The sequence below is a fragment of the Apodemus sylvaticus genome, chromosome 14, assembly GCF_947179515.1.
Source record: "Apodemus sylvaticus chromosome 14, mApoSyl1.1, whole genome shotgun sequence".
Taxonomy (NCBI): Eukaryota; Metazoa; Chordata; class Mammalia; order Rodentia; family Muridae; genus Apodemus; species Apodemus sylvaticus.
Genome location: NC_067485.1, coordinates 69,876,087 through 69,889,866, shown reverse-complemented (window position 1 = coordinate 69,889,866; position 13,780 = coordinate 69,876,087). Strand labels below are relative to the sequence as shown.

Genomic DNA, 13,780 nt, shown 5'->3' with positions numbered 1-13,780 from the left:
AAACACAACAGTCCGCCTCATCAGTTAGTTCAATTAGCCCCAGCTAGCCCTGAGCGACTCATGCCCACAGTCCCAAGTGTGCTGACAACATCAGAGCTTACAGGGTTACGAACTTATTCCCCATCTTTCTCTGGAGTTTCCCTCATTCTTCCTAAAAGAGCTTAAATCAAAAAGTGCAATTTCTACTCACAGCTCTGAAAGTAACAGCTATTAAATAACGTAGGGGTCACTTTGTACAATTCTTAGCATATCACCCTTACCTACTCTGCCACAAGGGTCAAGTTCATCTTGTTAACTACAACAAACACAGTGCCTGGCCCCTAAGCAGCTATTCAAAGCCTCCCCCAGCAACCTCAGACACAGCCCCCATCCCTTTACCATATTCAAAGGTGAGTCAGTTTCCCAAATAAATGTATTCTTTCAGGGATGAAGCACAGAACCCATGGATAAAAGCATCCATCCCTTTAAGTGCACTCAGCGTAAGTACTCAGGGTGAGGAAAAGTTCAGATGGAAAAGGCCCAGCACTTCTCCACAGAAAGGAAAAGAGAAAATAATAGATTGTTTCAAGCAGGAAAAACAAGAAGAGGCAAAGATTAGGCAGGGGAAGCCACAAGGATCTAAGAAGTTTCCACAGGACCATGCCAAGGTTAGGTGTAGCTATAGATGCATACATAGACCTTCACTAGACAGTAACTGTCCCAGCGAGCCCCAAAGTTGGTCAGTTTCTCTCCTCAGCACTTCTAGACTCACCAAGGTATATATGGACTTCCACCAACATCTTGAAATCCAGTTCTCACTGAACCAAACTTCCAAGTCCGAGTTTTCAAACCACTCCTGCACACTGAGTTCCACAGGGAAGGGGCTTTTAGACATTAATACCAACTAAGCCACAGTATTCATCTGTGTCCCACCCCCACCCCCATACCCCACACCCCCATTTCAGAGAAAAGTAAAGTCTTCTATCCCTCCTTAGTCATCACGGAAGAAAAAAACAAAAACAAAACTGAAAATTTTTTCTACCTTTACTTGTAGCATTTTAAACAAAACTCAGAGCAATTAGTGAATTAGTAACAGCACCTGTCTTCCTTTGGGTGCGGAACATGGATTTCTCTGAGTGTGTCTCTCATGTACAAAACAAGTCTCTAGTTCTACATGGGATTCCTAAACTCGGACACTGTCCATTGCTCCTCAGAGGACGTAGGAAATGATACTGGGAACACTGCTGTTTCCTCCTGGACCTTCTGTCCCTCTCAGTGCTACAGAGAAATGCAGGGCGAGGAAAGCAACAGAGATCACTACGGAGGGCTAAGTGCTCTGCCCTCCACCTAGGGACAACCCTGCAGCTAGTCCAAGAGTGCATGCAGACGAAGGAACCCAAAGCACAGATGAAACCCTGCAAATGGACCTGAGAACACACCGTCACAACCTCCTCCTCTGGTGTCTCCTGGCTCCAGAAACACTGCATCACACTGCACCATGCCCTGGCACCCTGCTTCTAAAGGGCTGTCTCAAAGGCTTCTTTCTGCTTTGCATACTAAAGAACTCAGAGACCAAAATTTTTACAAGAGGAAAAACATAAGTAATGACAAACATGTCCACTGGCCGAGTATGTAGCTGAAGGGCCTTTCAGACACTCAAAACTCTTCGCATGTAATGAAAACATATTTTACTTTCTCAACACAAACTGTCTGAAACGTGTGTGGGACATATGGGAAACCACTGCTAGTCTTTCTACAAAGCAGCTCTTTCCATCCTGCATTTCTCAAGAATCTCAGTTTTTATAATAAGAATATTTATTTACTTTTTAAATAGTCCCAAGCTACTCCTGATATCCAAAGATAGATAGGTAGATGATAAATAGATAGATAGATATTCCATAAAGTTCTTTGTGTTCTCTCCAGTGACATGCAAAGCACATTACTCTTCCTTCTTCGCTCCTCTCCCTTCTGAATAGTTACTGGCAAAGCTCTGAGAAAATATATTCCAAAACAAGTTGTTAGTCTAATCCTCTGTAAAAGTGGTCAAAGTTATCATTATTAAAAACGCTTTAGACAAGTATAAAGATTAGGAATTAATAATACGTTCATTTGGTTTCTCTCTCTCACACACACACACATTCTCTCTCTCTCTCTCTCTCTCTCTCTCTCTCTCTCTCTCTCTCTCTCTCTCTCTCTCTCTCTCTCTCTCTCTCTCTTCCCTGCCACCACTGAGGCAAATACACCTTCATCCTCAGGGTATGTTTGTGGGTGGTGACCACATGAGTGACCTATCTTCTGTTTTTTTTTTTTAATGTATCACAAAGATATGATTATTAATTCAAAGCGTAAAGCCTGAAACTACAAACACTAAGAAACGGTCCCTAGACGGGCATCTCTGACAGGATTTAAAGGAACCCAAATGATAGAGTGGTGGCATGTCCGGAGAAAGCGTACCTGTTAGCAAGAAGGCTCAAATTCAGAAAGCCAAGCCGTTTAAACATGCCTCCTTCTGTTCTCGTGTTGGTGCCTCCAGTATCACCCCCAGTCTGAGTAAGTAACTTCACTTAGCAGTCCTGAACAAAAAATCTTTCTGTGAAGGGACTGGTATGGTTGGTGTGTGCACTTCATCCTCTCAACAGGAACTCTCTACATTTCAAAGAGAGCCGGGAAGCTTCCCTTCCAGCACACATGTCAAAACTTGGCTCTAATACACCAGATTACCTCCCAGTCATCCAGAAATGTTTCAGGAGGCAATCATGGAACCCAAAGAAAATGTGAGGACTTCTGTGCAGACATCACCCAAACCTCTTGGCTTGACTGAACTCAAAGAGGCACCGCAGAGTCCAACATAGAAAAGTTACTCGCAGACAGGAAACAGTGTCACTACCACCTTTCAAAGCAGCACGACCCCGCCTTTGTCTGCCCGGTGGGAGCCGGCTTCGGGACACTGACCCCATCCTGCCACCGGGGCAAGCAAGGCGAGCATCTGGCCCCCGGCAGCGCAGCCACTGCAGCCTGGGTCTCAAGGTCTGGGTCTGCAGGGCCGAGGATGCAACAATGAAGCAACCGAGAAGCAGCCTGGATTCCCCCCTCTCCAGGGGGCCCCTCCGCCCCAGCGCCCCTCGATCGGGGCCGCCGCCCGGGCCCTGCACCCTCGACCTCCCCGCGCAGCGCAGGGCCACCAGGCTCCCCGCCGTCCGCCAGCGCCCGAGGAGCCACAGACCCCAGCCCGCTCTGCAGGCCAACGACAGGGTCCCCGGGGCTGGGGTCGGGCGCGCGTCGCTCTCTCTCGGCGGGCGGCCGCCTCACAAGCCCCTCGTCTTTGTGTGAGAAGTAAGTGTGGGGCCAGCCTACCTCGCACAAAGGCGCGCTGCTCCCCGGCGCGCTCCGCTGCTGGTGTTGGTACTCGGCACCTTGGCCACCGAGGTGGCGAGAGGGCGGTTCCGACAGCGGTTGCAACGCCCGAGTACGAAACCCGTCCGGCTCAGGGTGGCTCTCACACCCGGCGGCCTCGCGCGTCAGAATTAAGTGGCGGGGCGGGCCGGGGGCGGGGCTGGGCCGCTGAGTCATCGCGAGGCCACGCCCCAACACCTAGGCCACGCCCCGGGTAGCCAACCACGCCCCCCGCGCTTTCAGCCTTTCCTAGCCCTGGTGGACTCAGATGGGAGCGCTGGATCCTAGGTCAGGTGGTAGGGTCCTCTGTTGTTTTGATTCACTTTCATTTCCTTGGGGACCCAGGAAAGAAGCAGGAAGGTGGAAGGAAAATTTGTCACCTCTCTAGTGGAAGGTGACTGCTAAAAGTTCACTGGACCCGCAATTTAAAATCCATTATGCATCTGCTTGTGCATTTATCTCCCATCTTTCTGTCTCTGCTTTGGGTATGTGTGTCCCTAAATCTGCCCCTCTCTTGCTCTGTCTCTCTGTCTGTCCCTCTGTTTCTCTTTCTGTATGTCTTTTCTCTGTCTCGATGTGCCTTACGTCTTTCTGTGTCTGTAGCTCTCCTCTGTCTCTGTGTGTCTGTGTCTATGTTTCTGTGTATCTCGCTTTGTCTCTCTATTCTCTCTCCTTTCTGTTCTCACTCTCTCTCCCCCTCTCCTCTCTCTCTTTTTATCCAGTCTGTTGAAATTCTGCCAAATATTGTTTTGGGGGAAAAAAAAACCTAAAAAGGAGTTTGTTATAATTGCACAAAGTCCCAGTCAGCTGAAGGCTCAGAACCCATTGACCCGGGTTTTCCTCTCCACACTCATCAAAGGGCAGTTGGAGATTTAGATCAAGGAAGGACTGATCTGATTTTTTTTTTAATCTCTCTAATTTCATTCTCTAGCTCTCCCAAATTGTTTCCCTGCCCTACCCAACAATCCAAAGGGTGCCATCTGCATGAATCACAAGTCCTAACGCAGGGCCTGTCTCGGGGTGAGAACAAGGCCAGCAGGTTGATAGATTCTGTACCAAGGCCTTTTAATTTTCTTGGCAACAGATGACTAAGGACTTATTTATTAGGAAACTTTTCTGACTCAAAGAGCTTAGGTCATATTTGCACAGGGGGGGAAATGCTGTCGATGGATTCCAATGAGCAAAGTACCGATTCCAAAAGTTTCAGTCTTACACAGTGCCCTTAGCCAGCTACTGGGCATCCTCCCAATCCAGGAGCAATCGACTCACTCACCCCAGAATGTACATTACTTCGCATTAGTCTAGAATACAGCATGTAATAATGATAACTTTGCAGTAACCCTTTGCGGCTTCTCATAGAAGTAAGCCAACAACAATTTTCTCAGAGCCTTCCCAGGCCAAGGGGCTCTCTGCTGTGCTTCCCTCGAAGGCTCCAGCTCTCCCGCCACTCAGCCTCATGCGCATGCGCAGTGTTTCTTCTCTCCATGAAGGCGCCCTAGTCTCCAAGCAGAGGGATCCCGCCCAGATTCCTACTCCTCCCTCCCCACACTGCTGTCAGCTCCTAAATTCTAAATAGGATTAGCAGCTACCCCCTCCCTTTACCCCCTCCCCCCCTCCCCTCTCCAGCAGTGCCTATCACCCTGGCCTCTGGGCTCTGTGACCACTGTGTGGTAGGGGTGTTCTAGCCAGTCCTAGCCACCATTGTGTCAGTGTCCCAGCTGCTTTCTGGGTGAACTTTTCAGTCAAAACTGCACTGCTGCTGCAGCTGCTGCTGCTGCAGTATCTATTGTTTTAGCTATTTCCCTTGCCATTTTGGCAAAACACCTGATAGAAGCAGAGAAAGGAGGGTTTACTTAGGCTCACAGTTCCACAAGCCTGTGTCCTTCCTGGGGGTTGGTGTAGCCAACGGTGACTTTACAAATGAGTGTCCAGGCACAGACAAGAGTGAGAGTAGATATAGCTGCCAGTTATCGTTTTTTCAAAAGCCCAGTGCTAGCTACCGATCTACACCCTGAAAATACCGTAGCACCCAAATGCCACCACTGGCTACAGAGCACACAAAGGAAGCATGAACCTCTCAGGGACGCTATAGATCCAATGTCTAATGTGTAAGAGGTCCCCAATTCCTGCTTAGTGCAGTCCTCCGAAGGAAAGCACCCTTCCCCGAAACCACCTTGACTATGGTCCATGCTCTTCCTACGCCCTCTAAGCACCTGGGACTCTGCTCAGCCACCGCGCCGCTCTGTGACCGACCATTGACAGCCGGGTTCTGCCTCTGCCTGGCATACTTCTAACCACTCCCAGCATCCAGAAGCCTCTCCGAGTCTAAGGCTCCTCTGAAAAGCCTTCCCTGACCTGCTCCAACTGAATGGGTTCATTCTTCCCATCTGTACTGAGCACAGCATTGTAATTATCACATCGTTGTTAGTGTGCATTCCCTGAGTGCATTTTGCGCCTGACATATATCCGTATCTATACATCCTTGGGCTTAATTTAGCATGTGCCATATAAGAAGTGCTAGGGTCTAGATTGTATACTTGCTACAACATTACAGATTGAAATCCTGACTACCCCTATCCCAATAGAGCAGTGTTTGCCCAATAATCCCTACATAGAGGTAATTACGGTAAATGGGATCATAAGGTTTATATTAGCGAGTCGTCCTGTTGCTGAAACAGGACTCCTGGAAGAAGCAATTTCAGGAAGAAAGTATTTATTTTTGACACATAGTTCACGGGGACATAAATATCACTATAGCAAAGGCACATGACAGGAGTGTGAGGTGGCTGCTCACGCTGTGCCAACCATCAAGAAGCAGAGAGAGATGTGCGCTGGTACTCCGCTCTCTTCCTCCCTTTAACACGGTCCCAGACCACAGCCAACGGAACAGCGCCAGCCACATTTCAGGTGGAGCTTCTCACTCAACTAACCTAACCTTTACAACAGCCTCTCAAATGTGCCTCAAGGCTTGTCTCTGGTGATTCTAGACCCTGTCAAGCTGACAGCCACTATTAACTATCAATGTTATAGAAAGGAAAGTGACAAGCTCTCTTCTCCCACTCTCTCTGTTTCTCATCTCTCTCTCTCTCCTCTCTCTCTCTCTTCTTTCTCTCTCCCCTCTTTCTCCCTCACATATACACATAGGCATACACACATACACACACATACACACATACATACACGCAGGCACACACACATACACACATACACACTCACATATACACACATACACACATACATACACACAGGCACATACACATACACGCATACACACACACATATACACACACATACACATACAGGCACAAGCACACACATATACACACACACACACACACTATACACAGGCACACACATACAGGCACACACACAGGCACATACACACAGGCACACACACAGGCACACAGACACATATACACATACATACACATGCACACACACATAAACACACTACACACAGGCACACACACAGGCACACACACAGGGACACAAAAAGAGGGCAGCCATCCAGAAACCAGAGGCCTTACTAGAAAACAAGCTTCCTGGCATCTTGACTCTTACATTCCAGCCCCCAAAAATGCATCAAAATAAAATAAAGGGCCTTATGAATACCACTCAGTCTGTGGTGTTCTGCGTGGCTGCCTGACCAGATGACATAAGAAGCATTATTTGGACTCTCACTTTGGTAAGACACTACCCTGCCGGTGCACCTGACTTGTCCCTCCAAAACAAACTGGACCAACTTCCATGATGCCAAACCACTGCATAGACTGCCTGAATGTAAGTGACCACATCGTCTTTCCCTTCCCTGTCCTCTCAGAGGAATGGAAACATGTGGTTTGCTTGGCCATCTGAAATAAAAAATGCCTTCAAAGCCTGCCCTGTGGTATCAGGCACCACATTTCCTTTAACCCCAAAACAAATAAGAATGAGAGAAAATATTTACTTTGATTTTTAAAAATCAAGTTAGCAGTAGACAACACCCTTGTATGAAATCCACTTTAGGAAGCTAAATGCCTCACAACCCTAGGGAACCAGAGGGTTTTGGTCCAGGTCAGCTCAAGCAAGCTAATGTAATTTGGTTATCCTGGAGCCATCATGGGCAGATCCTGCAAATAAGGGCTTTAAAGTTCAAATCATTCATGTTCACACCTTCATAACATCCATCACAGTGCCTGCACCACAGTTAGTGTGTGATCAGTGCTTGTTGCTCCGGTGAACGTGGGACTTCTGAGAACAGCTGGCCAACCTAGAGCACCCACTCCACAGGGGTTCCACACACCAAGATGAATCTGAACGGCGACTTGACCCTGGGAATGTCAGGCGAACCAAGGACATAGGAGCATAGTGAGCTATGCTTAGACTTTCATTTCTGGCTGACTCAGTTTCTTATCAGGGCATAGGAGGCCTTGGCAGACTGGCTATCACCTAGCGAAGCACAAAAGGAAAGTTCCACGACATGTATTCTGAGTCAGCTAGCCCACCATGGTGACAGATCCTCTAATCTGTTACTGGAACATGCAGGCAGTCAGTCACCTCCAACTTAGCTCTCATCCATAAGGTCACTTGTGACCTTGGCATTGGTCTTGTGCTTTTACTGTGATGGGAGGGAGGAACCTCAAATGGATTCCCAAAGAAAACTAAAGAAAGACAAAATGAGCATTTGGGGGCATAAAGCAGAGCAAAATCAATTTGGATTAACACAAATTGTCTTCTTTTTTTTTTTTTTTTTGGTCATTTTCATTATGCATCATCTTGCAACCCATACTTTGTATCCTAACCAACATCTGAGGAGGCTCTGAAGGAACAAGGTGAGCATAACTGTGCCCTAAAAGAAATTAATCCTTACATATGTACAAATTTTCACTATGTCTTATGTGAGTCAATAATTCACTCAAAAAAAACTCCACAAACAAACAAATACAATTTTCATTTTGAAATCCTATGTAGAAGCCATGACTTTTATCCATATCATATTCTAATGTCTGCATTCATTACTTAATGCATTATAACAGTTACTTCAAACCTTGGGTCTTAAAATAAAGATGAGTAATTTGCTCAGAGTGCTCTGACAGCATAGACGCAACTCTGCTGAGATGTCTCCCTCCTGTTCCGTGTAGCCTGCGTTTGGCTCTGTTGCTGGAGATCAGCCAGGGATTGGCTTGTCCTGAGTAGCCTTGAAGGCCAGAAGCTGACTAACACTGTCAGCTTGTCCACTGACCCTGTTCACCAGGTCCTCACATGGTCTCCTCACTCATCACTAGTGACAGTCTTTCTTCCCATACTACTTTGGAATATACATAGCAATCCCAAGCTCTTCTCTAGCTATAGATGTCTTTGTGTAGCAATCAGATGGAGGCAGTTCCTCAACTGAGGACCACTCTTCCCAGGTGACTCTAGTTTATGTCAACTTGACAAAAACTAATCAACAAGACAATGGAGGGAAACAGTCTCCAGAGATGTATTCTAATTAATCAATAGCCCCAAATCATTTGCCATTATACATTAGACCCACAAGATAGGTTCGATAGGTTCAATAATTCATTGTTGGTCTTATGTCCTAAACTGATAGACCAACAGAAATATTGAATTTCTATATATTTGTTTCTTCTTTAATAATAATGAGAAAGAAGCTACAGAAGAAAGGCTTTAGGTAGGACATAAGCTAAGGCCGATGGGGTTGTAAGCCAGTAGGTATCTAGAAGTTCATTCTATGGTAATATTAAATACCAAAATTGTAAAGCAAACCACTTAATGGAGACTAAGCAGTTTAGAATACCACTCATATATCCCTCAGCCCAGATCCACCCTGACTAGTTTCTCTGCTAAAAATTAATCACAAAGATAATTCAAAATATTGACGGGTTTCTGGTCACTCTTCCACACTCACCCAATCATGGAGCCTCGGGTCTTCTTCTAAGCTCATTCAGATGATGGCAGAACTTCCTGCCTGTGGTTGTAGCACTAAAGTTCATGGGGTTTTGCTGGTTGTCAAGGGGAGTCACTCAGTGCTCCTCAGATCTGCCCACATGCTTCAGTGCAGGGCCCTCTCCACCGTGAAGATAGTGGTGACTTGCCAAATTATTCAGTATTTCTAATCAAAGACTGCCATTTCAGCAGATAATCTCTGTGTCTTACAACCGATCAATATGAGGCCTTCCCTGAATCTTCAAAATCCCATCACCAGATGAAATGGTTTGAAAATAGTGTGAGCTGTGTCTTCCCAAAAAGCTCTTGTGTTGGCAGTGTAGCAGGGGGAGGTTGAGGACCACTAAGAGATGGAACCTCATGGAAGACCACGTAAGTCATTGGGAGCCTGCCTTCAGAAGAGATTCTGTGAGTCCAGCCTCTCTTGACTTCCTGTTTCAAGATGTGATCTCTTCCTCCCACACATAGACCAGGTTTTGATGACATTTAGTTAGCATCAGCTCTGACAGAAATCAAACTGAGCCCAATTGATCCTGAACTTTTAGCTGAGAAACCCCTGAAGTCAATAAAACTTCATTTGTTTTTTTTTTCATAAAATTATCCTGTTTTAGATATTCCATTATGGTAATGCAAAACTGACTAATACACAACAGGATTACAGTTCATGGTAGAAGAAATGGAGAAAGATATGGGTGCTCTATAGGCCAGCAACCTTGGAGGATACTTTAGAATTCCATCCACATAATTCTGCATATGGGGAGATGGGCACAGAGGCAGGCAGGCAGTCTCTATAGAATTTCTAGAACTTGAATCAACAAGTTGGGTCAGTGGGTAAAGGTGTTTGCTGCCAAGCCCAATAACCTGAGTTTGATCCTTAGAACCCAAATGGTGGAAGGAGAGAACCACCTCCTACAAGTTGTCCTTTGACCTCCACAGACCCACCCTGGTATGCATGCACATAAAGTGAATAAATAACATAAAACGTTCTGCTTTAAGTAAAGAACTTGAGGTCAAGCAGAGAAGGGAGCCCTGGGGATGTATCCTGCCCAAAGTTCAGCAATTACTCAGGTAGACCAGAAAGCCAAGGACTCAGAATGCTTGTGATGGTGATAATTGGTTGGATATATTTCTATTCGGTCACCCAGATTCCACGGTTGGACATGTGGTAGTATTTACCGAGCCCTGGTGACCTCAATACTGAAAAATGGGAAAAGAAAAACAAAGTTAAAAATATGTCACCCTAATTTTATCACTTAACTAGCAGAGTGATGTGAAGACACTATGTTCTGCTTATTTTGATTGCCTGTTTGACACAGTTATTATATAACTGTAACCCAATGGCCTATCACCCTGGGATATCATTTATAGAACTCACTTGTGGAATATTTTCAGAAAAGTTCTGTGCCTCGTTATACAAAAACAGTGGACCCATGCTTTCTAAAGTGAGGGATTTTCTAGGTTAGATTGAGGTGGGAGGATCCATCCTAGATGTGGGTGTTGCCATTCTACAGCATGGGGTCCGGGCTGAGGAAAAAGAGGTAAACCAGCTGAGCAGCCGATGGCTCTCTGATCCCTGACTGTGGATGCAGGAGCTGCCCCACGCTTCTGCTGCATGCCTTCCCCATCATGATGGGTTGTTTGATCCAACTGTGAGCCAACACAAACCCTTCCTTACTTGAATTGCTTTTGTTGGGTGCTTTATCGCAACCAGAAAACAAGTAACTAATTCAGAAGGGATGAAATGGCATACGTGAATTGGCTTATATCCTATATTCCAGATATCATAACCTAGAACATTAAATAATCTCTTTTTTGAGCACTTATGAGCAAAGGAATAGAAACATTTTATTAAATATGATAGTAGTATATTAACAAAATGTACTAATAACTAATGGCATGACAACAAAAATGAAAATTCTCCGAGTAGAATATTTATTTATAGAGCACTTCAAAAACACCCTGCCTGAGCTACCTCTCATAAGCTGACTGAAAATGTCATGGTTTTTAGAGTGCTGAAGAACTGATTTAAAAAAATGTGCTCTATGTAGTTCTTAAAACATTTTCCTTTTTAGAAGACAGTGTTCTATACTGTTTGTAATTTTAAAAGCAGGGGGTCTCTGTGCAATCCTGGTTCTGATTTGTAGATATCATGAAGAATCCAGAGACACAGCTGTTAGCCACATAAGCAATTTCCAAAGGGCGCAGAGATCTGAGTTTCACATCTTTTTCTTTACATGAATCTAAAACCAGAAAAGAAGGATTTCCTGAGGTCTTCCTGTGTGTTTAAAACGGAAAAAAAAAAATCTATTAAAAAAAAAATAAAGAAGGGTGGGGGTGGTGTTAACTGCTCATCCTGTCAAAAACATTAAGAGACCTAACAGTAGAGATTAACAGATAATTGAGCTGTTTCTCCATCTGAACAGTGACAGTCATCCTCCTGTAATTCTTGTTTCACGTGACTAGCTCAGAGGACAGTCATATCACAGTCTGCTGAGGACTTCCTATGATCTGTTCCAGTTTGTTTCTTCATCCTCTTGATGTTTGTTGTACATACATTGCCATCGGCAGGACTATCCACAGAATGTCTGGATAGGTGGAATAGATAGAATGTCTGGATAGGTGGAATAGATAGATAGAATGTCTGGACTCGCCCATTGCCGTCTTTACTCGTCCCCCTTGGGTTTGTATAAGCAAGCAAGTCCACAGAGTGAGGAGATGGAAGCTAGGCCAGGATTAAGGAGATGAGTCCAGGCAGGAGCTTGGGCTCAGCTGTTCCGAGTGCCCCCTCACTCAGTTCCCAGCACTCACATTGCATGCTCATGACTGCCTGTAACTCCACTCCAGGGGATCGGATTCCTCCTTCTTCTAGTTTCCAACAGCACCTGCACACGCATGGTGCACACACATGGTGCACACACACACACACACACACACACAAATATAAATAAATAACAAATACATAAATGAACAAACTTACAGAGATCTGTTTTTTTCTGGTTTCAGCTCTGCCGCCAGGTGAATGGTATTTAACTCACTGTGTTCTTCGTTCTCCTCTGGACCCAATAAGTGACTCCTCATATGTATGAAAAGTTCCACAGTCGTAGTGTTGCTAACAGACTTGGTTGGGGAGCAAAGTTGTTTGATCTACTTGAAGTTTACTAGCAAAGTCCAAACTTCAGAGAATGTGAAATCTTGCCAGAGAAGGTTTTCTTATTAACTCTGCTTAGAGAAGCATGTCTCCCCACATTTAAACTGCTAATGATTACTGGATTTTTAAAGTCCTTTCCCACTGATAACATTCTCCTGTCTGCTCCAACCAACTATAATACGAAACAGAGCTCTAACGTCCGCATTCCCTGGATCATGCTAGAAGGAACACGACTTAGAAGGAATGAAAAGGGCCAGAGTATAATCCAGGGTCACTCATGCAAGTTCATCCCAGACATTTGCCAACAGTGCTCGGGACATGCGGCCCTATCCTCGACTTGCAGCCTGTCCCATGACCTCCCTCCTCTAAACAGCTGAAAGTCATGGCAGGCCACAGGGATGCACACCTGCTTCACTCAGCTCGTGTTTCTTCACAACTGTTGGAGCCCCTTGTTATCAACACCATTCATATACAAGCTCATGTAAGGAAGAAAGAAATGTTAAACTATCATAGGCAGTGTCTTGCTCTGTGAGAAAGCCAGAGACTTGATAAATTTATATCCGAAATAGTGAGAGACAGAGAGGCAGAAACAAACAAACAAACAACAACAAACCAACAAACAGAAAGAGAACAATGTTTTAGAAAGAAATAGAAATGAAAAGGAAGGAAACAGCTATAGATACTCAAAGCCAGGAAAGAGAACACAGAAAAACTACAACTCACTTGGTCTGGAAACTGACATGAAGCAGAGAAATAGAAGTTGGCTGCACATGCCCATGGTGAAGCAGGAAACATGGAGACGTCTATTAACTTGCAATAAACTAATCAGCAATTACAGTTCACTCACAGAACCAGAAGAACGTAGCACTGTGAAAACGACTTCTGTTGTGATTGTTGTTTGGTTGGTTGGTTGGTTGGTAGGTATTGTTTGTTTGGTTGGTGTTGGTTGGTGTTGGTTGGTTGGTTGTTGTTTTTGAGACAGGGTTTTTCTATGTAGACCTGGCTGTCCTGGAACTTGTTGAATAGACCAAGCTGGCCTGGTCACAGAGCTCTGCCTGCCTCTGCCTTCCAACTGCCAAGATCAAATTTGTGTGTCGCTAAGATTTGTTTATCCTCAACTTCCTGAGAGATCCTTTAAGAGATGACTTATTGGTGTGACTCCCCTCCTTGCCCTAGAAACCATTAATCAAGTATACCCCAGATAGTCTCTTTGCCACACAGACATGAAGACAAAACTTTCCTATCACAGGCCAGCATCTAGTTAGGCAACCTCACCAAGCTACTGTTTTCTCTACACAGATCTCATAGTTTCCTCTCTCTCTGGGAGACTAC

General features: G+C 45.2%; 1 protein-coding gene across 2 annotated transcripts in view; it reads right to left on the bottom strand.

Moving 5' to 3' along the window:
- Nucleotides 1-13,780, bottom strand: part of Fam107b (family with sequence similarity 107 member B) — a 218,629-nt gene that overhangs the window by 62,897 nt on the left and 141,952 nt on the right. Inside the window, exon 1 of one of the 2 annotated variants that reach the window (XM_052156280.1) lies at nt 3,334-3,492. The exons of the other annotated variant lie outside the window; for it this stretch is intronic. The gene's annotated coding sequence lies outside the window, so the exon portion shown is untranslated. Of the gene's footprint in view, nt 1-3,333; nt 3,493-13,780 lie in introns of those variants that run through there. 2 annotated transcript variants of the gene reach the window in all.